This window comes from Acanthochromis polyacanthus, chromosome 16, assembly GCF_021347895.1.
Source record: "Acanthochromis polyacanthus isolate Apoly-LR-REF ecotype Palm Island chromosome 16, KAUST_Apoly_ChrSc, whole genome shotgun sequence".
Taxonomy (NCBI): domain Eukaryota; kingdom Metazoa; phylum Chordata; class Actinopteri; family Pomacentridae; genus Acanthochromis; species Acanthochromis polyacanthus.
Window position 1 is genome coordinate 8,362,304 of NC_067128.1, and position 24,171 is coordinate 8,386,474.

The window sequence follows — 24,171 nt, forward strand, 5'->3', positions numbered from 1 at the left end:
CCCGCGGGATGACTTTGCAAAGGATAGAAGTTACAGAGAAGATATTAGTTTTTAATCATTTCTAGATCTTGACAAGTTGTTTTGATCATGAAGTGAAATAGTAGACTGTTCAGTTCCAGATATCTGTAACCGAATGTTTTATGCCTTTGTAGACAGACAGTTGCAGTGCATGTGTAAATGATAATTTGAGGCATAATGCTGTTGAAATTGAACTTATTTTTCTTAAGAAATTTCAGGGTGGTCATAATGTTTTGTAAAAAGACAATTCATTAAACGTGAACATTTTCAGAACGTACGTATTTGAACTAAAACAAAGGGAAAAAGTTGAAGTTATAGGTTATTATGCTGTGATTTTTCTGGAGATCAAATTGGGCTGTATGTGGCCCCTGGACTAAAATGTGTTTGACATCCCTGGTTTAATGACTTTGTGTCCTTTACTCACTAAATATGATGCATGTGAATGTGCTGATCAATGAGTTTTTATTATTTAATAACTGCAATTATCCTCTGGTTTATAGACATCTACTTTTCTGTTTCTCATTTATTCACTTCAAAATGCAATCTTGTGTTTCTACCGACATCATTTTTCACGCTTTGGTGTACGTCTGAGTCTGTCTGTGTAGATTCTCAGTCATCCACGTCATGGTAATCCTAAGAGCTTCAGTAAAAACCAACCGGCGTTCTCGTTAAGGTTTCTGGAGATGCTTCACCTCTCATCCAGGAGGTTTCTATAGTTCTGAAGTGAACTGCAGGCAGTATTTACACAAAACAAACAGACTTGATGAATGAATAAACATGGTTCAAAAACAGCATACAGAGGAGCAAGTTGTTGGAAGATGCATTCAGCACGGTGAAATGTGTTTGTAAAATTCATGTGCAGAGCAGTGTAGAAAACAGCTGGTTGTAAAAATGTAATTATTTCAGTATCTATAGTACACGGAGACTTGATTTTTTTTTTCCAGGATTGGTGATATTTGTGGGGGAAAATGTTAAACATGATGAGTTTTTTCTTTTCTATTCTTTTTTTATGATTTGTAGCATTCTAACTGCGTCATACTGCAAACATCTGGAACTGAGGAAGAGCTAAGGAGTCCTCTTTGATAAGAAACGTGAAACATCTTCGCAAACCTAAAAGAGAAGTCCATTTGATTGTACCACAGTTCCTAGAATATGCCTGTGTTCATTTGCGTGAGAGTGACTGATAATCAGTAAAGCATGATGCCATGAAGCATTACTCCTTCCATTTCTATTCAGAAAACTTTTATTGGAGCCCAAAATTACCTTTCTGCCTCAAAAACTCTACTAGTTACGAACAAATTTCTTCCTTTTTTTTCCCCACATGAAAGAAATCAGTCAGCAGTTAAAATATCTGAACTAATTTCTGTATTTCTTAGAAGCATTTTATGGCCTTGATTGGATTATGTTCAGTGCTGCTTGACTTTATTATGCATGACTGAGTGCCAGTTGCTGATTTCATTCTCAGTTTGTGTTCAGGAAGTGTGCATTCGTTTGACGTGACACGTGACGGGCTGCAGAACGTGTTAATGTTCTACCTTAACAGCTAAACGAAACAAAGAACTCCTTGACTTTGTCTTCACCTGGGTGGGTGTGGTTTAACTGCAACCAGCCAAGTAGAATTGTACCAAGTGGAGCTCTGTCAATCCGAGGACAAACCGACCTGACTTAACCCCCAAATACTCCAGTGGTAACGTCAGTGCATTAAAGCGCTCTTGCAGTATGTGACCAACCCCACCCACTATTGGGGATTTTATTAAGTCAAAGCAAACCAAGAATCTGGAAGAGATGCTTTTAAAAACAACAGTCTTTGACCCGACTCTGATCTGTGGAGTGTCTGAGTTTAGTGAAGAGGCCCTTCTGACTACTCCCCAGCCTCGTAACACAAACCTGACTCTGCAGAAACCTTGTGATAACAGCTGGCACCCTCAGGAACTCTGCTGCGAGAAAACACAAAGCACGTGACCTGGGCTGACCTGCGTGGGTTTGTTGCCTTAATGGTGCTTGTTGTGGGTTCAGCCGATGCCCATAAAAGGCCTTGAATTTAACCGCTTTTTAACATAATCTTCGCTGTCCTTTTAACACTCGTCTCCACTGATGTGCTCGCTAAGTCATCTCTGGAGGAGGTTGAGTGGGAAGTTGCTGACACTAGGAGTTGTGGGTTTCATGTTTTGCCAATAGTTTCAGTCAGCTGATGTCTGGCCCTGCACCGTGTCTCATCGACTTCCACCATCTGGGATCTGCACACAAGCAACATGTAGTGCCATAAACACACACATGCACGGATAAAAACAGGTTAAATCGCATCCTAATTTGGTAGTTTTCCCCTCCTTCGAACACATCTGTATGTGGTGTGATCATACGTTGCAAATCTGGTTAAATATGAAGTCAGTGTGATCACCGGCCCACAGGGAAAGTCTCTTAAGAACTTTAATCAGATTAAAATGAATCGTGGACAAAGTGAATATGAAACAAAGGTGTCATAGCTTCTCTGATGCTTTTAACCTGCTTCTCAGTATGTAATCTAACTTTTTCACAATGCACCATTACTGTTTTCTGTCTCTTTTCTACAGTGCTTCCTCAGCTGTTCTCCTTTTACACATTTCTGCCTCCCTTATAGCCTGCAAACTTCCATCTTTGTTCAAATGTCTCCATTTTATTTTCTTCCTGTCTGCATTCTGTCAATAGAGGCTTTAGTTAGAGCTGGAGTTTGACAAGTTTGTGTCCCCGACTCTGTGAAGAAATATGAATTTTGACTGTGGGAATGAGTGGTTTATGCAGACGCTCTATTCAGTGTGCAGTTGAGCAATCGACTTGAGCTGCCACGAGCCGTTCTGCCCAGAAAATGACATTTCTGTTACTGAAGTTGCAAAATGTGTTCAAAGGAAAAGTCAATTGCTACTTAAACTTTGGAGGCTTCACTTTCTCTAATCCGAGATAAATAGAAGAAAACCAGGGTGAGAAAACAAACTACGTTATTTTAATTAAAAGCAAGACCAGTAAAGTAAAACATAAATAAGCAGGAGCCATTACAGTTTCTGATGTGGTGCTTATGATGTGTTTAGAAATTAAGAATGTAGCCAGTCTCTCAGGCGAAACACAAGTTAAACTAAACAGCTCATCATCTGTGCACCACAGTTATAGCAAAGAGGTTTGTTTAACTCCTGTGTTTTCAATAACTTTGCCTGTTAGTGTAAAAAAAAAAGCATGTTTTATGATGCAAAGCCTTGTATCTGATCCCAATTACGATTGCCATGACTCTCTGAACCCCAAAACCCACCAGTAAATCGCCAACATTACACCATTTATCAGAGGCACAAATTGTAAAAAAAACGGAAAATGCTAGTCGAGACTGTCAGGTTTCCAACAGCCCTTGAATTATCCATTTGCATTGTGATGTTCTATCAGGAAACTTAACAAAATCTTAACTTTCAATTGTGAATTCTTGAAGCAATTATTGAATCACGTGACAGAAATTAGGAGATTTCTCGGTTGCGCTGCAGGCAGTGTCTACGCAGTGCAGAGAGGAGCCTGCAAGAGAGACGGAGAGGAAAATGAAACATCGTTGATCAATAAAATGAAAGCAGCATGACTCAAAAACAGTATACAAGAGAGCGAGCTGTCAGCAAAATGTTGGAAGATACACTCAGCACGGTAACATATCTTTCTAGAGTCGATATGTGGAGTAGTGTGGTTTGTAGAGGTTGTAAAAATATAATTAGTGAAGTATCTATGGTATGTGGAGCCCCTCTTTTATTCCAGTACTGGCAATACATTTGGGAAAAATGTTACACATGATGATTAGAGGTTTTACAGTTTTGGAAAATAAGAGAAGAAAACATTGAAACAACACTTGGAGTTCAGAGGGTTAATCAACTAGTTGTTTGTTCAGTCAGCCTGCTGTGTTTTGGAATAAATAATAATCTTTACATTGTATCTTCCAGCCCTCTAAAGGCAGCAGAAATGAGCCCACAGTGAATAAAAATGTGACCGGAGCCAGAAAAATGCCCAGAAACTGCTTCAACGTTCAGTATTTTCTCTTTCCCCTAAACTAGGTTCTGCAGAGTTTGGCTTGTATTGAGGTACCAGAAATCCCATTATATTAAAACTGAAAGAGGGGAAAAAAGCAGCAAAGCAAAAACTGAACTGTGAGCCAGCCTGATGTGTTGATTCCACTATAACAGTCTGCTTAGTAAACATAGTGGGAAGGAGCAGCAAAGACACAGACTGATAGCACTGGTGGCGTGATAAGCGTGATAGGATGAGGTCCAAGTGCTCACTGTGTATGACTGATTCAATTATGACCTTTGAGGCTTTCAGCACACTCATCAACTGTGGATCATCTTCTAACCAAAACACAATTTAAGCTCATGCAGTGACAATACTGAACGGTCAGTGGTAGGTTCCAGAGGTCTGATCAATCAGGTTCACAGGAAATAATGTACTTTTAACTCCACTGCATGGATTTGACAAATACAGCTACTATTTTCTCAAACAGGAATTTGCATTTGAAACATACAGTAGCATGAGCTCACAGATTATGATGCATTTATATATATATATAGTAAAGATAAAAGGAGCTCTAACAAGACCAACGATGATTTACAATTTACAAATATGACTCACGTTTTGGGGTTTTAATGAATTATTGTTCTATATACACACACTAACCACTTGATTTTCTTTCTAAAACCTACAGTCTGTCCTGTTTTGCAGAAATGCTCTTTCTTTGTTTTTTTAGATTCCTGTCCTGCTTTTCTACCCCTGTTTGTCTTCGCTGCAGACTGACTCATGACTTTGTAGACAATCAGTTTCTGTCTTTCCTCTTATTTTTAACTCAATACTAACTACTCTGTCTTATACCTGACCTCTCTGTGGTACTTTTACTGAGGCGTCAGGTCACAGTAACAGTAGTGTCTGCTGGAACTGGTGACTAGGGGCCTCTCTGAAGGCCATTTTGGGGTCCGTCGCTGCTGCTGGTCAAAGCCACCTACGTCCCTGTAGCTGTTCCAGCCCCCAACATAGGAAGCTGTTTCCAGAGTGGGGGAATGTTCTGCATTTAGCTTTGGGCTGTTTGTCTTCTTTAGAAATGTGGGATAATGGGAGCATGCAGTCAAGTTAACATTCATACAGTCACATGTTTGCATGGGCATAAAAACAAATATATCACACAGTACGTACACAAGCTGAATGCACAAACAGTGCACACACTAACACACAAACATCTCCCCCCCGACCTGTGGTTTGTGCTTGGCCTGTTTTCCCAAATGTGCAACTGCTTCTTTGTTGGGCTGGAAACTGCAAAATAAGCAAAGCTCTGGACGAGAACTCGCTCCCAACTTTGTCAGCTTCACAAACTTGTAAACTGTGTATACTTGTTGTACTTTGTGTCACTGCGTGCTCACGGCAAAAACTCTACTCTGTGCTCCTTCTGTGCGATCCCTCGTTCTTGTTTTCATTTGTATGTAGAGCGTGTTGGATCGGTTTGGAAGGGGGGGCAGACTAATGCTTTCCAGTCTGTGGCTGGTTTCAGTTTTCCTCCTGCGGTGGACGAGGACGGAGGAGAGGGAGATTATGAGAGCAGAAGTTGTGGGCCAGTCTGGGGGTGGGAGTCATGCAGAGAAATTCCCAGGACATCTTAAGCTGGGATTGTAGCTCTGAGAAGATACATGAAAATGTCTCTGTGGGCCTGGAGTCTGAAGTGTAACCAAGGTTTGCTAACGTGTCCATCTAAAACCTGTAGAGGTTCCCTCCTCTCTAAACAGTTACTTGTAAGTCATGAAAGCATAATGGAGAACACATTTTTTCTTTTATTTGTAGAGAATGCTGACTTATGCTTATGCATATTTGCATTCACGGAAATAGTATTTTGCAAATGGAATTGTTGAATTCAAGATACCATGTTGAGTTTTTGACCAGTAAATGAACTGTGTAGTCAGTTGGTGCACATGATGACACATAATACATATTCCTGCTAATTTTTTTTGTTAGTTTGTTTGTTTTTTACTGTTCATGAACAATGAAACTGTTAAAGGATTAAGAAGGAAATGCATTTAATGGGTCAACTCATAATTGCAGGACTTTTTGTATCATAGTAGGCATTTTTTTTGCTGTTTTCAGGTCTGAAATCAACATGGCCGCCTATAACCAAACACCACATGGTATTTTTACAGAAAGAGTCTTCTAAATATTACATGTACAATTAAGTAAAATTGAAATTGAAAGTTATTTATAAAGATATTGTAGTAAACCTGTTGACATGCCATAAATCCACACTTGACTCACACACTACTTAATATTAAATAACTCAGAAAGCCTTGGAGTCTTCTTCAGGAGGAAATGACATCATGTGGAGCAGGTCATGTGATCTGGAATTAACACACTTCCTTGAGAGGTGTTTTTGTAACGGGGGACTTAGTTGAAAGTGATTTCAAGGACACAGATACAATTTGGTGTTTTCCGTATCAAATTTGATATATTGCCAAAAAAGAAAAATCTGTCATGATTATCTCAACTTAGTAAAAAGAACACAATCAAAACAACTTTGAAATAAGCTAATTTTATTATTGTTTAGCTCATTAGAAGATGATTGTTATTCATTTGGGACGGTCATTTAGTTGACATTTTAGTGATATCCAGTCATTTTTTATTAAGTGATTGTATCCATAACAAATAATTCTTGAATTTGTAAAGACATGATCATAATGAACATAAAAAACATTACTTTTTATTTTTAATTAAAATGTATGCAAGATATATCCCATCAATTATATCCCTCAATTATAGGGACAATATGTATTGACCCTAACACATTTTTAGCCCTCAAAAATCTTGTCTGAAATAAATGCAAAATGATCATTTTAATGATAAGAGATTCATTTTACTAAAGCTTAACCCTCTGAACCCTAAATCCCACTGTATGATTTGGAATGCATGTTAGATTTTTAAAAATCTGCAAAATCACACCATTTATCAGACCCAGAAAGAGAAAGAATTGTCACATTTTCAACTTTCCCCCGGTCCTTGAACTAATCATCTGTGACGTGAAGCTTAAAATTATATTTCATCGAAACCTCTTTATTCTACAACTCTCATTTTAGAAATATGTTAAAACTGTACTGTTTACACAAACCAGATTCCCCCCAAAATGAATTCCATGCCCAGTGCAAACTAACAATCGCATGACAGAAATTCAGAGACCTGAACTGCAGGATGTGTTTACACAGAGCAGTTATGAGACAAGACTGTAAACAAACTAAAAGTGTAAGAATATCTGTGGTATATGGACTCACCATGTTTTTTCCTTGTATTGCTAACATCTGTGGGCACTTAGAAAAATGTTATCCACGGTGATTTCAGGTTATTTCAATTTTTGTAAAAATAAATTATTGGAAAAATAATATTCTCCTTTCTCAGTACAAAATACATTTTTAAGTTCTCGCTGCTTCTGGCGATGGTTGTGTTGTTTCTATAGAGATGCAGGACTTTATATTGGAGTGAAAAAACTGCTTGGGTCTGAGAGAGTTAACAGCAGATTTACATGAAGCATCACTTTCAGAACACTAAACAGCCTATGGCAGCTTCAATATTTGAAGCATTCAAGTTCATCACAGCAAAAAAAAAAAAAAAAAAAAAATCCTGACTGCACTTTAAACAAATATTGTCCACAACTTTTGAATCATTTTCAGTTTCTTGGGAGAAAAAAAATATGATTTTTTTTTTTATTCACACAAAGAATAGTAGCCATTGTTGTGTTGTTTCCAGGATGCAGGATGTTACAATGCAGTGAAAAATGAACCTACAGTGAGGAAAAACGTGACAGGTGCAAAAACCCTGAAAATGCTTGGGGTTCATGGGGTCAGTATGATACATGGTATTACGCCTCTTTTCATTACAATTGAGGGAAACAAAAACATATCTTGCAGTCATATTTGAAAAGTCTAAATTTCAATAATCCAGCTCTGTAGTGTTCAATAAACTGATCAGTTAATGCAACTTTATGTAAAACAAAACTGACTTTCACTTTGTGCAGACTGCATAATGTTATAATGTTATAGGCATACCTCTCACTAGTTCATATCATCTCATAAAATCTGTGATCTTATTGCTTCGCCTCTGCAGTGCATGCTCAGCTCCATGCAGACTGGAACGGCATGTTTCTGCTCTTACATTCCCAGATTTCCAATCTGACTTGAATGAAATTCTCAGGTCATTTCCTGGAGCTGCACTCTGACTTTTTATCATTGCTTTCCGTCTCTCTCTGACTCTCACACACTCATGCATGCACTCATATCCCAATCCCCCTCCCCCCCCCCCCCCCCCCTCCTCCTCCTCTATCCGCTGGCTCTTTCCCTCCCCTTTGTACCTTTCTGACTGCTCACTCACACAGCAGTGGGCTGTGGAGGTGGACACTACACTACATGTCCTCTCTCTCTCTCTCTCTCTCTCTCTCTCTCTCTCTCTCTCTCTCTCTCTCTCTCTCTCTCTCTCTCTCTCTCTCTCTCTCTCTCTCTCTCTCTCTCTCTCTCTCTCTCTCTCTCTCTCTCTCTCTCTCTCTCTCTCGCATGCTGTCACATTCCAGTTGTCTAAAGCCGGGTTTAACTTTCGCTCTCACTGAGAGTAGGAAGGAAGGCAAAAAGAGAAGAAGCTTTATTCTCTCCGGATGAGAAGAAGAAAAGAAGAGGAAACTCTCTTCATACTCTATTTGGCTTACAAAGGGGGAGTCACCATAAAGGAGCATACCTTCTTAAAGGGGCTATCCTTTTTTTTCTGTTTCCCCCCCACCTCCCTGCTTTTCTTTTTTTTTTTTCCTTTTTTGGGCCGTGCTTTCTCATTCTGCTCAGACCCACGGCGGACTATTCACGTGAGCGCTTGTTTTTACGGCAAAGCTAGTTCCAGCTCTCCTGGCGGGACGGAGGGGAGGAGGAGGAGGAGGAGGAGGAAGAGGGGAGAGTGTTTGACAAGACAGACAGACGCACACAAACTCACGTTCAGAGGGAAACTCGCAGCTTGGACTCGGGAGGATTTTCCATTCAGCAATGTGTGTGTAAGTGTCACTCTGCCTTCTGCCTGAACACGCTTTTAAATCTCCCTGCCGCTGGCTGACGGCTGCTTTTGCGTGCTGGCTGTCAAAACTGTGCGTTACTTTGGAAAGCTGGACCACCCTGCTTTTGCAGACTTTAAAATTCAACTGTTTACGAGTCATTTTTGTGCAGATTTATTCCAATATGAGACTTTACCTGATGTTAAAACGCCTCACCTTGCAGTTTCCTCTGGAATGTTGTTGCTCTTGCAGTTGGGGTTATGAGAATGTTTAAGATGATAAATTGCTCTAAAATTGAGCATGGGGGCAAATTATTTGGACGCTGATGTGTGTTTATGTGTAAAGATTCCCTTGTAACATGAGGAAACAAGTGCTGAGAGGGAGATTTGCCAGGTTGACTGAGTGGATTAGATTCTGACAGGGACAGATGAGCTACAGCATCATTTAAATACAAGATGCATAACATGCACATGACTGAACTGATACTTGAAGCTCATTTTTTCATGTGTTGTTCGATGTGTGTGTGGCTCCATAGCTGGTCAGTGTTTGTACCTAATGAACAGCCTCTGTTGGCAGGAGTTTGACTCCACTCTAATTAACCACAGGGCACATAATACAGTAAAAGCAACAGGGGCAGCGGGTTGTTCACACACACCACATATGAAGTGCTGACTCAGAGCAGCCAGTGGGGTGAGATCTCTGAAACTGTGCCACTTGAACTCTAAACCTCTACACTTTCTGCACTTTCTGTTGGCAAAAATTCATTATTCCTTGGCTGCAACCACCAGCTATTTTCATAACTGATGAATCTGCCAGATATTTTCTTGTTAAATCAAACGAAGCATCACAAATTACAGGTTGTGTAAGGGGGCCTCTTTAGATCTACGTTTCAGATTTAACCCAAAGATATTAAGTGGATATGAAACAAAGTGTTAACATTGGTATCGCCCAAACCAGCAAATATCAGATGTTTTCCTTGAAAAACATTGTCAGAGCATTCCCAGAATGCTTGTAGAGTGTTGTACAGGACTGAGTGATATAATGTAAATTGTGATTATCATCAGTACTTCAACACACTGTGCATTCTTTATTAGACATCATGATGACTGAAGAAACAACTAGTTGATTAACTCTCTGATTGTCAAGCGTTTTGTTGCTGTGTTTTGCTTCTGTTATATTTTTACTCACTGTGGGCTCATTTTTCACTGTAATATGAAGTCTGGCACCTCTGTGGTAGCAGATCAACCGTGGATAGAGGTTGAGAGAATTCATAAATGTCTCCTGTGCAGTATGATACAGTTATAATTAGGGATGTCCGATAATATCGGCCCACTGATATTACAGGCATGACATCGGCACAAAAATGTAATATCGGTCAACATTGTTATCGTTTTCTTGTTTCCCTTTGATAAAACCAATCAAACAATGTCTGGAGTTCACTGACATTTACTGGACTTACAGAGAGAGAGTGGAAGGGAGAATGTGAACTGTTGTTTGAGACATTTTTTCCTTAAATGGTATAAACATGACAGACAATGTTTACATTTAGAAAGCCTTGTTGCGTTGGAGAATGCATCCAATGGGACATCACAATAAAATTCGACATGATGTGTTAATTCCACAACACAAGATGTGCGATGTTACCTAAAATTAGTTTAAACAGCCACATATATCGGTATCAATTGATATCGGAAACGAAAATTGAGCTGTATTTACACTCATATATCCTGGTGTGGCGTCACGTCACTTGACACCAGGATTTTCAGCTTCGTCATTTCGTCGTCACGCTGTTCTTTAATTCGTCTGATGGAAACATGCTTAGTGTTTAATCCCACACGCACAACTGAAGCAACCTGCAAACCGCCGCTCGTGTTTTTCCACAGATGTCTTGAAAACAAATGCAGGCTTAACTCCCAGCGGTGAACACAACAACACCCCAACACACGTCACCCCTCGTAAACAGGCTTGAGAAACCCAGCGAGACCCAGACAATGGTGCAGTCAGTTCCTGGACTCCAAATTGACAAAATTGTTTACATGGCATCCAAATGTGTGCGTGTGTGTGTGTTTTACGGCTTGTTGTGAACATACAGTAGGTCTGTGCCTGCGTGTTTGCTGTAAGTGTGAGAGCCTGTGAGTGTGTTAGTGCATGCATCCACACCTACCTCTCCCTGCCAGCCAGGTTTTCCCTCTAATTGACGCGTAGCTGTTCCCCCTGTAGCGCCAGTTTGCAGCGCCGGTCCCCTTCCAAACCACAAGGGACTCTTTGTTTGTAATTTCTGAATTAGTGTGTGGTTTGGGTTACGAGAAGAGAGGGAAAGGCCTGAGTGTGACGGCACAGGAACAGGAACAGGAACAGGACCGAGCCCGGCCGCGGCAGAGTTTCATTAAGTCACTTTTGTTTGTTATTCCGGATTAGGTGTCTTTTTGTCGATGGAGGGAGGGATTGAGATGAAATGATTAATGATCTGTCTCTTTCTCTTTGTCTCTCTCCTGCACCCCTTCCCTCCGATGCACAGATGTGACTTCATGTTTGACAATGCTGCGATAATCTGTGTAAATCTGCGTCCGGTCATCAGATAAGGCGAACTGCTCAGTTGGAAAAACAGCGAGCCAGGCTCTCTCTCTGTCTCCGTTTATCTTCATATAGCTTCATTTAACTTCATACCCCCCTGCTCGAATGGCTCCTACCATTCGCTCACTTCCTTTTTGCTCTTTTTTTTCATCAAGTGCTTTTATTTACTTCGTCTAGTCTGAATGGAACCTGGCACTTGCACTAAGCTCTTCTCAGAAAAGCAACCCCCCCACCATCTCTTCTATTTTGTCTCCCCTTGATTTGATTTTTATCCTTTCTTTCTTTTCTCCTCAGCATGCATTCCTAATAGCTTTCCTGAAGGACTGTTATTTTTTTTCCCTTCCTTCCTACGCTGACCTTCCTTCCCTCTTTCCTTCCTTCCAGAAGGAATCCGTCTTTCAAAAAAAAATCTAAAATAATGGTCATTTTGAAGTGCGGAGGTCTCCTGATAGCCAAAGCAGATGTGCCCCCCTCCCCAAAAAAAGCTTCCCGGCATTCTTCAGCACCAGCATGCAGCTGTTTGCAGGGTGTGTCGGGGTTCTCCTGTCCCCCTGTCTCCACTATAGCTCCCCCCACCACCATCTTGGTAATACCTATACATCCTCATGCCATTATCTAGACAGCCTGCTCCTCTTTTATTGCATGTTATGCCAGCTCCCTATCATAGCTACCAGGGAACCCCGCCACAATTCTCTGTTAACAAGCCGACTTTACAAACCAAAAACTGAGCTCACATTTTGACAGTTCTGCTTCCAAAAGGTAGCTTTAAGTTCATCTAAAAGAACTTTTCCTTCCCTCCCGGGCCTGTTGTTTGTACTTTTGCAACAGATGGCTGTTTTAACAGACTCCTTGGGTCTTCTCCTGGAGGGACGGCGGTTTATCGCTCCTCTGATGTCTTGCGTTATTGCCCGGACTGGTTCAGGATGGAGGGGTCGGAGGAGGCCTCATAGCTTTGGGGAGTAATTTGTCTCCTGGTGAGATTGCGGGGGTAAGTCCTCCGGATCGTAGGCGGAATTAAAAGGTCATTGAGGTAAGGGAGAAAGGAGGGGAAAAGCAAGCGAGGCTTATGAGGGCAGAAATTAACACCTGAGGATCCGGAACCGACATGAAGACGCACAATCGGTGTGCTTTCTGATGCATTCATTCATTCTGTCATTGCCTCACTCAGATGTTTGAGCCTCACTGCACAGAATAATGAGAATTTGAGGTCTGAAACTTGAAATCTGCTGAAGGGTAAAAGTTTCTTTGCATTGATAGCATGCACATAGTGATAGTGAAAGACGTAGACACGTGAAGAGCGTGCCCATGACCCTCCTGAAAGGCTTTATTCAGCAGGGCTTCTCGCCTTTTTAGTTGCCCTTTAGCGAGCCATAGCCACCCAGGGAAATTAATTTTCTCTCTGGTTAAGGGTGAAGGACGCTGCACTTCTAAGACAGAGATTGTGTGTGTTTGCGTGTGTTTTCCTGGATGTGTCGGCCTTAGAGAGAACCTTCACTCTAAGTCGAGTTAATTAATCCAGAGCTTTGCGCCACGAGGAAAGCAGAAAAAGGCCAGTGTTGAAGTGCATACCACCTATGTGTGTTCATGGCAGTGTTTTGCCAAAGGTGTGTATGTTTGCTCACTCGCCTGTCTGACCGGGTTTTTGTGTGAGCCAGACGTGGATCGACTGGTATCTGACACTAACTGTGAATGCTGTGACGCTACAGTTCCTATTTAGAATATTAAAAGCTACATTGTCACATTAGCACGCAAAGCATTTTCTTTCTTGCATGTAGTCTTTGATGTGTTCCTGCAAGACAAAGGCCACTAGTGTGAGAGAAATCCTGAAAATGACCTTCTAAGACGACACTCTTGATAAAATGACATGTTAGGTTTGCTACATCATGACAGGATATTACTGTTGGATCTAGCAACGTTGGAGTGGAACAGCCTTAATGCTGCTGTTCTCTTCATGGGGACTGGCATGGAGTAGCATGTGGTGTGTTTTTACAACCCTCTCTCCGCCTTCCTCTCTCTTCCCCCACGGCTCACCCTGCCTCACCCCCATTAAACTCAATTTGTTCTGAGAGGCGAGTATCACTTTGAGCCCAGAAACATGTGCAGCACGGACAGAACGAGGCAGAGAAACTTATTTCGGAGGAGGATTTAGTGGACTGTTGGCTCAGAGATGCACAGAAAAGAGGGAGAGACTTTTACAGCACATGTTTGCAAGTAGTTAATCATGAAAATATAGCGTGAATGTATGGACTGTTGTGCTTTGGCTGACCTTCCAACAACTTACTGTACTTTTTACAGCCTATTTGAATTGAGATTGAGAAACTAAAAGAGGAGACAAAGACGCACAGTGAGAGGAGGCGAGACAGGGCCCTCTTTTTAGTTCAACAAGGTTTTTATGTTTTGGCTTGGTCGACTCCTTATTAGAAGTCTGGAGACTTTCAAAAAGCCCAAACACTCCTCAACAATCCACCGAAGCTTCCAATAAAGGTTGAAATGTTACGCATCAGGATTACAGGGAGCAAATTTTAATGAAAACTCAACATCTCAGTGAGGAGACTCTGAGGGGAGGTTTCTATCTAAACATGTGTTTTAAGTCAGGCTGCATTTTGCAGCCTTCAATATACAGTAAACATGTGTTTTGGGTTGCGTCGCCTTCGTAGTTTTATCGCTGCTGTATTTCAGGTTTGAGAAATTAGCAGACATGCTTAATGATGTCTGTGGATTTTACAACCCGGGGTTGTTGAATGAAGCATTAAATGACTATCTGCAGATGTGTGGCACGTTTTCAGATGTGTGCCGGTTGAAAGGAGAACATCTGCTGAGATGTAAATTTGTGCAATTTGTATATAATAAAGCACCAGCCTTTAGAGCTAAATGTAATCCCATTGGGGTCTTAACTCTAAAACTCATGGGGAATATTTAACGTGCAACAAAAGCTACTGACATGGAGCAAAAGCTGCTTTGATTTGATGTTCTGAGACAAGATATTAGGTGAAAGTACACTTTGAAGTACATTTTGTGTGGGTGAATACAGTAAGTAAGTGATTAGTAGACCTTAGATTAACATCCTCAACTTTGAATTCGGTTGCTACAAAACACAACAGTTGAGTCCTGACTGAGTTTAAGGTCAGAAACCTGATATTTTTCCTTCATTTTTCCTAATAATTTATGGTGGTAAAGCTTAGAATTTCAAGGAAAAGGTCCCTAATTGTCCTACATTAGTTTCATTATGTGCTAAATGTCAGAATTCTTGAATGAAAACCTTCAGACCCTACACAGCGCTTATCAGATGATTTGACACGGTCTTGGCTTGAAATCTTTAAAATGACAAAGATCTGACAGAGGATTTGGAAAACACAGGACACAGAGCTCAAGTAAACATGTGACGGATCACGACCTCAGACGGCCGGGGTCAGTCCACTTATCAAAGTGTCCTCTGTGAAGAAAGAGGTTCTACTTGAGACAATATTGATCTCCAATTGTTGTTTTCAGGGTCAGAGGTTATCAGTCATCAGTCCTGTGTTCCAGGCAAAGGCCAGCAGGAAGTAAACTTAAATCACTCATACCATTGGTTTTAGTGGCTGATGGGAGATCCGTGCAACTTTTCTTCCTGTCTGTTCTTTATCGATGAGTATAGAAAAGAAATTGGAATAAAAGGGCAATTCAGGTTTATTGCAACCGTGTTTTTGTAACTTTGTCCGTCATTTCTGTTACTGTACGTTGTCCTGATGGAGTTAATCTCTGAGATCTAGGAATGCAGCCACAGTAAGAAACCTAACAGAGCAAGCGGAACAAGCGGTTAGATAGTGGTAAAGATTATTAATAAATCCCTAGGCTAGCTAAACGATTCTGAAATCCATCACTAATGTCTTTAGCCGCGCAGTCTGCTTGTCCTGTCATCTTGGTCAACAGCTCTCCTGTTTCCTGGTGGAATGTAAGCATTGGAATCTTAGCCAATTTTGGATTGTCACACAGAAAAAAGATGAAAAGTTTTTTACAGAATCTAATGCAGAAAAATATACTTGCGATAATTTAGGAAAAGGTGTCATTCCATATAGTTTGTCTCAAAAAGCAGCTCTGATTCCATTGTTTACAGCACTCATCAGCACTGTCTGCAGTGCATGTAGCAGAGCACATATCACATCTTCACATTCATCCACTAACTAGCTGGTAAAATACATTGCTACTAACAACAATGACTGCACTGATACCACCATCGACCATCCATCAAAATACAATACAGTTTTTACAGTCTAATCTGGCTGCCTGATTACCAGATTAAAATGACGGCATGCCAACACAAACTTCGGAGCTGCTTCTATTGTTTTTCTCATCAAACTCTGCAAAAAAAGTGGCAAGTTTACTTCCAAAAATGCCAAGCTTTTCCCTATGAGCCATGCACTTGATAGCCAGTTGCACGTCACCAGTTCAGTCTCTCTTTTAAATTAGCACTTATATTCATGGTGTTCATTTTAAATGCAGCACTCGATGGCAGACTTATAAATATATTTTCACCCACTGGGATGTGTCCCGCAGTCTGTCTTAAATAGCCAGCAGGCGCTGAGCCCCAGCCTTGCCCAGTACAGTAGAACCATGCTGGGCTGTTATTTAAAAATCTCCCAGAGAACTCCATCACTCTGATCTCGAGCCAGAGCCCACTGATGCACGCTCCAAACACCACCACTCTTCCTTTTCCTTCCAACCCAGGATGAAGGGATGGTGGAAGGAGAGAGTAAAAAAAGGAGAGGGAGGGAGGGAAGAATTCTCTCTGGCCTTCTTTGGCATGATTTTTTTCTGCCTTTTCTTTCCCAGCAGGCCATCTGTTTCCTGTCTGTAATGTGACACCGGTACCCGATTGGGTTTTGAAGCTCCCGAGGTGTGTGTGTGTGTGCCGCTATTGTAGGGTTTATGATTAGCTGCTATACTAATACACCTAGTCATTTACTTTGGTACAAAATGGCCCTTGTGGCTCCATGTGATCCAAGAGTGCTTCACCCAAAGTGTGTGGGAACTGCTGACGTCTGTATCATTGATTCATACTCAGTGACTGATGTGATGTGGTAATGCATTCGCCCAGTCTCAGCCATCTTGCAAACACCCTGTTTTCACATTTCTTCTCACAGAATAGTGTGCAGTAATGATCTTTATGGCCATTTATGAAATGAAACAAATTGTGCACTCAGCTCAGAAAAGGAAATAAATATTTAAAATCTTGCTGCTTGCAGTTGCCAGTTAGTTCGGAACATGGCACGGTAATAATGGCTATTGTGTCTGTGTTTGTATCTTGGCTTTTCTCCACTAATAACAGTAATAGAGCTGGCTGGATGAGCCTGGATAATCCCTTCTCTCTTCTTTCACCGTTTCCCGATGGCAACGAAAAAGGAAAAGTGAAAATCCATTGAGTGCTCAGCTTTAGTGTCAGTCCAGTTAGCCCTCAAGTGGTATGTTGGCATGAGACGGCGCAACTAAAAATTGAGAAAAACTAAAGTGTCCTGTCCATCAGCCAGAAGCAGCCTCGGGTTTTAATCACTGTCTTTCTCGTTCTCGCTTGCTTTTCTTCTGTCTAACCCTGTCCGATGGGGATTTTCCACCCCTAGGCCCACACTGAAAAGCTGGACGCCTCTCTCTCCCGGTGTGTTTGTTTTTAATCGACGCGCATAAAGATGTCCGTCAGCTGAAGCCAAGCCAGACCTCCAAGTTGTGTTTGGCAGAGGCCGCAGTGGATCCAGGCCTACATAGGTCTGGTTATAGCCTTACCCAAAGAAGGCACATTTTGGGTTGATATTTTTATATAATGTAAGGTTTTGGTACCTTGCTGACGTGCTTTGTTGTTTTCAGATCCAATATAGCACAGATGGATGAATAAATTTAACAATAGCGACATAAAAATCAGCCGTAGAGAGAAACCGTAGAAATGTCAGAACAAAGGTTACGATGAGGTGAAGTAAAAAGAGCCACAGCTCCCCTTTAAAATGTTACAGACGACCACATGTTCTCTGTTTTGATCACAAGATTTTTTCTCTTTCATTTACCTAATAAAATGCCTACCACTCTTAATATGACAGTTGCCCTATAAAGGTCAGCTCTGATGAGTTCATGGGTGGTCTTCTGTCTCTTAGGAATCCTTTTAATCTAAATTCTGGCTACTCACACTGCTGGCATATCTGTGACCCTGCTGGAACTTTACACAAGTTTCGGCTGTTGTGAAATTATTGTGGCTTTAAAAGAAAGCATTCATACTTACTGTCATGAATTCAAATGAAGTTATTATCATATTGTACTGTGCTTGCTTACGTACATCGAGTTGAGATTATAAGATTGACAACACTCTCTCATACCTGTAGGGCAAGGGTGTCAAACTCTGTTCCTGGAGGGCCACTATCCTGCATGTTTTAGATGTTTCCTTCTTCCAACACACCTGATTCAAATGATCAGCTCATCATCAAGCTCAGCAGAAGCCTGATAACGAGCCTGATCATTTGAATCAGGTGTGTTGGAAGAGGGAAACATCTAAAACATGCAGGATAGTGGCCCTCCAGGAACGGAGTTTGACACCCCTGCTGTAGGGTAAGCAGCTATGTTAGCATTTAGCTTAGCATGATGACTAGAAACTGGGGAAAATACCTGGCATGGTAAACCTACAAACAAAATGCACAAGTTGAAACTGTGCATCTGCAATGCAAGAGTAGTAAGCAGAGCCCTGTTTATTGGTTGATTGATTTTATTGGCTGATGATGGTCTCATTGCATATATATTGTCTGAAATGCACCAATATGAAAGCTTTTTTTTTTTTTTTTTTTTACAAAAAAGATTCCTGGTGTAATTTAGAAATAATTTTATTTATTTATTTATTTTTCAATTTAGAAGCTATTACAGAGTGGCTTCATTGCTAATGCTACTCTCAGCACTGTGTGCAGCACATGTAGCAGAGTATGTGTCACAACTGAGCAGATGGTAGTGCGGAGTCGAGCGGTGACACACGGTAGTTTGGTAACTTCTTTGTGTGGAAAGTTAATAAACAATGACCTCATCATTTTCCCTTTTCAGTATCGCTTTGACCTCAAAAATCCAGCACTGGTCAGGTTCTAGTAAACACAATAATTCACAGTTTTACAGATGGTTATGTACCAGGCTATTTTTTGCCTTGAATAAGAGACTTTTGGGTTTTTTTTGTTTTTTTTCTACTAACCGGCCAATCCAAACTCTGAGCAAGAACGTAAATAAGTTTGTTTCTCAGAATGCCAAACCATTCCTTTAAAATTCTGCCTACATATTCTGCATCATTTCCCTTTGTACAGTGTAATTTTTATTCCTCATGTTATAATCACACATAATTATGTGTATTTTGTTCACACATTTAGGTCTACAAATACTCTGGATTGTTTATTTAAATGCAAATCTGTCAGCATCACTCATTTTCTCCTCTCTCCTCTTTTTTCCCCTCATCCTCCCACTCTTATTTCCTGTCTTCATCTGTCTCAGGCTTGAACGTATGAGCTGGGAAGGTGTTCTGCATAATGTGTGTGTGACGTACAGCGTCAAGTGTTGACCCGTGTGTCAGCGTGAGCTTGTGTGAGTCTGCTGAATGTCAAATCTGCACCAACACTCCCCTCCTATCCTGCAGCAGTGCGGCCTGAAAAAAAGACAACCATTACAGATTGAATTGCATTTCTAGACCTATAAGCCACAGTTGGCCTGCTGTCGGAGGGTTTCTGATACCGGAAAGATTTACAGCACAGCTGGAATGAAAATACTGCAAGCCGGGCAGAGAACTGAGGAGACTGGTCTTCTCATCGGCAACAAGGGGTTGATTGCTGTTGGGCAGAAAGTTGTCACTGTTTGCGATGCTGCTATTTTTTGTTGTTTTTGAAGTCATAAAGAAAGGTCCAATACCCACCAATCCTATAGCCTCAGTGAATTTTAATTAGCTTAACTGCCTTTAAAGTCTCTTTTTAGCCTTGATTTTAGCTGTATTGTGCTTTATTATTTTGGGTCATAACTCAGGTTGTTTCAAAATGAAGAAACATTTGATGCTTCAAACCAGTAAATCATGTTGGCAGCTCTATAGTGAACTCTTTACAACCTCTGTTCGTATTTTAAGGAAGGTGCATGACTTCACATTACTTTTATTGCAGTACAGTAACAAAACTCCTAGATTTGCTTGCAACCAAACACAATTTGTTTTAGGAGTTTATTAGATTTTTTGTTTGCAAATTAAAGCAAATCAAGCCGCAAAATGCTAAACGCAATGCTATTACATGCAGCAAAACAAGCTTTTCCTCCCTGTTCTCCCTCCCATCCCGTCTTCCCATCACCAAAATAATATAAGAAAACATGTTAAAACAATAAAATAAGATGAAAATAAAGCAAACAAAAAACATAAGACCTTGGGTATGGTATACAGTATTTACATGCCCGCATACCACACAGATTCACTTATATATTCAAGCTTTCTCTTTAATTATATAAGCAATACTGAAAACAGTTGTAACACTGAAGAATTTCAAAGGTGGTACTCAGGACACTGTATCACTCCACATGAACATTCTGCTCCCTCAGGGCTTTATTCTGCTGAAGCCCATTACCAACTTTGGCATCATGTCTTTAAAAACGTATAAAAGGTCTCCAGATGTCATCAAAAACATGCTTCTTCCGTCTAATGATGTATGTTATCTATTCCATCGTCGTATTTGATGCCATCTCTTTAATCCATCTTCCAGCTCTTGGTCCGTCAACATTTTTCCAGTGAAGGGAAATGATGCGTTTCGCTTGTAGTATATACATATATACAGGGCTAGATTTGTTTCTAAGTGTGGGATAGTTGGATGTATACCCAAAATGAAAAGTTTGGGGTCCAGTGATAACTTCTGAAGGGTTTCACTTTCACACATTCCCGTATGCAGTGGTGTATCATTCCTCTTGCTTCTTTGCACTTCGTACATATATCAGGTATGTTATTGTTAAACTTGTGCATTTGACTGAGGTCAAACACAATTACTCCTAAGAACCAGAGCTGATGACTGAGTCAATCAAGGTCCTGAACAGGAGAGCAACAAAATACTCTACTTTCTTTGTACCTGGGTTGATAGAACCTTCCTGCTGTTGCTGCACCTTTACCATCGGACAGGATTGAACGTGAACAGGTGTAAACTATGTGTAAATCCTCACAGCTGCTGCAGAATTTGAGAGGTGGGCAAACAATGTTTAACATGCATTTATCCTCCCTCTAGTCATGCCTTCCTTACAGTGCATGTACATGACTGTAGCAATAGTTTGTGACATCGTAGCCCCATTAGCTGAGCTTCATTATCTAATCACAGACGTATGGATCCGTGATGTCCACCAGGCCCTCCAGCCACGGCGGCAGGTGTTTATTTTAAAGGCTGTCGTAAAAATGTCTGTGGCTCCCTCCGAGCCTATCGGTCCTTCCTCTGCCGCTCTCTCGTGCTCTGTCTCTCCTTACTTTGAACCCTGAGGACACAGCATCTGCATCTGTTGTGGCTCAAGCTGTTTTAAAAGCACGGCTGGGTTGACAGGGCCAGACAAAGTCAGGACACGGATTGGATGTCTCCAGAACGTTCAGACAGCAACACAAACAGATGACCAGCTGTACCCAGAAAACCTCTGCGGTGGGGGTGGAAATGCCAAAGCTTTGGGACTCACATGGGACACTGTACCAGTGGACATGGACCCAGCAAAGTGAACGTTTGCTTCATTTGTAGGCATGTGTGTAAGAGACCCACTTAGAACAGTATGTGTGCTCCTGCTTGCCAAGAAACTTGAACTATAAAAGGAGAAAGGAAATGTTTATGGAGGTTCGAGTTCAAGTTCTCTTTTCCTGTCTCATCTGTCCTCTAGTTCTCTTGATCACAAACAGCTGCTGTGTGGAGATAGAACCTGCCTACTAAAGCCTATTTTTGGAGTTGGTTCTAATAATAGTCCACAGTAGAATAATGTTAAAACTCCACTCAGATGGAGCCAGGACAGCCCAGTGTATGAGCTCAGCATCAATACTTGGATTAGTATTTTCTCAGATGTTTGTGCTCTTCTTTACTGATAAAAATTTCTGGACTAAACCATGATTAGCCAATTTTAAGGAGAGAAAAGGACTTTTTTGATTGGCTGCTTGTGTTCACCTAAAATTTCCCACCTGGGATCTTTAGTTTCATCTGTTTCATGACAAAAAAGGATTAAGAGAAGCATGTTAGTATTAAGAAAATACGTTATTGAAAGTACAGTGTTGAATAAAAGAACCTCTTTTGGAAGACGGGCAGTGCTTTAGCCTCACCTCTGTCAAAAAATTTCAAACAATACCCAGCTCAGGTCTGTCATTTGACTTGCAGACTAAACAAAAGGTGTGCGGTTTTATCTGTCTGTGTGTGTCACGTGCATTTGTTGTGATAAAACCGATGACAGACTCTTGCTGACCCAGACTTCACTGTCATTATCTCTGGCTGGGCCTAAACCGCTGATAAAGCTCAGCACTCTGTCAGCACACGGAGAAAAAAAAAGCGACTCCCTTTCTTATACACATGAGAACACAGCAGCTCCCACACTGCAGTTAGAACACGATGACACTGAGGTTATCTCTGTCCATGGAATACAGTAAAGTATGACTTAGTTTGAAAGCTGCTTGTTGTGATTCACTCTGACTTAGGGTTTGTCTAATTACCCAGACAATGACAGGGCACAGAGGCTCCTATGATAGACAAGTGTGACATGAAGCAGGTGGTAGTGTTTTACTTAAATGATGAAGAAGGAAGAATACAGCGAGAAGCATCAAATCATAAAGGACGTAATGACACAGATGATGAAACAAACTCCTCTGTGGTGTTATGCTGTTATGGGTGTCTCCTCCATCATTTAGGACAACGGCTTATAATCTAATTTTGTCTTTTCTGGTGTTTACTGAAAAAGCAGTGTGTTACAGAACCGCCGCATGTGACTCTGAGGTCATATTGTCACAGGATTCTAGCTAACTTGACGCTCTTTCTGCCGAAACTCACAATAGTGGTCGTTGTTGCATTAAATAGATTTTCTTTTAGTTTTACTGTAGTCACTGTTTTTGCTCAAAGTGTGATCAGGACATTCACATGCTCATCAGTGTCGCGCTGAATACACCAGGGAAGGATTTTATAATGGCAGAACCACACTGTCTTTGTCCCCGCTCATCTCAATTAGCTCCTTTAATGGAGTTCGCCTTATCAAAGAAACCCATTCAGCAGGTGAGGTGCTGACCTCGGTGAACCTTTCCTCTTGTTCAGCGGAGCGAAATCGAGTCCTTTTTAGTTTATCGTGAACCGCCTGTATCTCATTCACTCATGGCTCCGCAAGCTTCTCTGATGACATTTTAGGATTTTGTTTTTGTTGTTAAATTATCAAATTTGATATTTAATACAATTTCCTGCTTTGGGTTAGTTTTTAAGGCATATATTTTATGAGATTTTACTTCTTCAGCAGGCTTTTTTGTTTTCTTATCATGCTGCTTATCCGTCTTGTTCCACCCACACATTTTTCTTATTTGACTAAAGTGTGTGTATTTTATGTAGTTTTGCACTTGTGACTCAATGCTATGGACAAACGGGATTTGGTGATACCAGAGCCAGCAGCACAGATTCTTGTACTCACTAAAATCGCTGATGAAAACAATGTTTTTCATTGTAAATAATGGATGTTAACAGTGTGTGTTATTTGTACTCATGAGGTACCTGATGCAGCAGCAGAGAAACAAGATGCTTGTAGGTCCAAAGAAAGTTTTAATGTTGACAGTATGTAGTTTTGGTATTGATCTTTACTAGAGGTCCAATAAAAGTCTTTCAGTGCCGATGTTGATATTTATTATTAGTAATCGAGGAGGCTATTAACAGATTTACATTTGCAGTAGAAATTAAAATGCTGGTGTCAAAATTCTCAATAATAACACAAAAACACAAACTCCAGCACAAAAGGTTACTAAAATGCCTTTTTAGCATGGTTTACATCCATTTAATTAACATAGATCTTTAAGCTTTTATTGTTCACTGCTAATAAGTTATTCGTGGCTCATAACCAGTCAGATAGTGATGTTTTCTGGACATTGCTGAAGACCACAGAGTGACAACAGATACAGAAAAGAAGCTGTGTCAAAGCCAAAGAGGTGCATTTTAAAACTAATTTCATCACAATAGGTATCCAGTAATCCACCAGGCAGATAGTTGGTCAACCCCTAGTCTTAACTGATCTTGTTTTGAGTATTGTTATTGAAAACTGGATTTAGTTGCATTATTAGGTTGTACACCAGCTACCATGGTTATGCTCCAGGTGCCCTGATGACACTTCTTCTCGCTGTTTAGATAGACACTAAGAAAGTTTCATAATTTAAGTAGGTCAACATTTAACCCTGGATTGAAGGAGATTACAATTCTCATTGTCACTTCAGCAATAAGTCATTCACTGCTGATTGAAAGCATAATCTCAGGTCTTTTGATGCATTCAAATGCGCAAGATGTTAAGACAACTAAAGAATGCGGTCGTTCAGCATTCATCTCAACCCTTGTAACTGT

General features: G+C 40.8%; 1 protein-coding gene across 2 annotated transcripts in view; it reads left to right on the forward strand.

Annotated features, from left to right (window-relative positions):
* LOC110948032 (protein eva-1 homolog A) overlaps window positions 1–24,171 on the forward strand; it is an 87,921-nt gene that overhangs the window by 43,030 nt on the left and 20,720 nt on the right. The window contains exon 1 of one of the 2 annotated variants that reach the window (XM_022189398.2): window positions 8,913–9,061. The exons of the other annotated variant lie outside the window; for it this stretch is intronic. The gene's annotated coding sequence lies outside the window, so the exon portion shown is untranslated. Of the gene's footprint in view, window positions 1–8,912; window positions 9,062–24,171 lie in introns of those variants that run through there. 2 annotated transcript variants of the gene reach the window in all.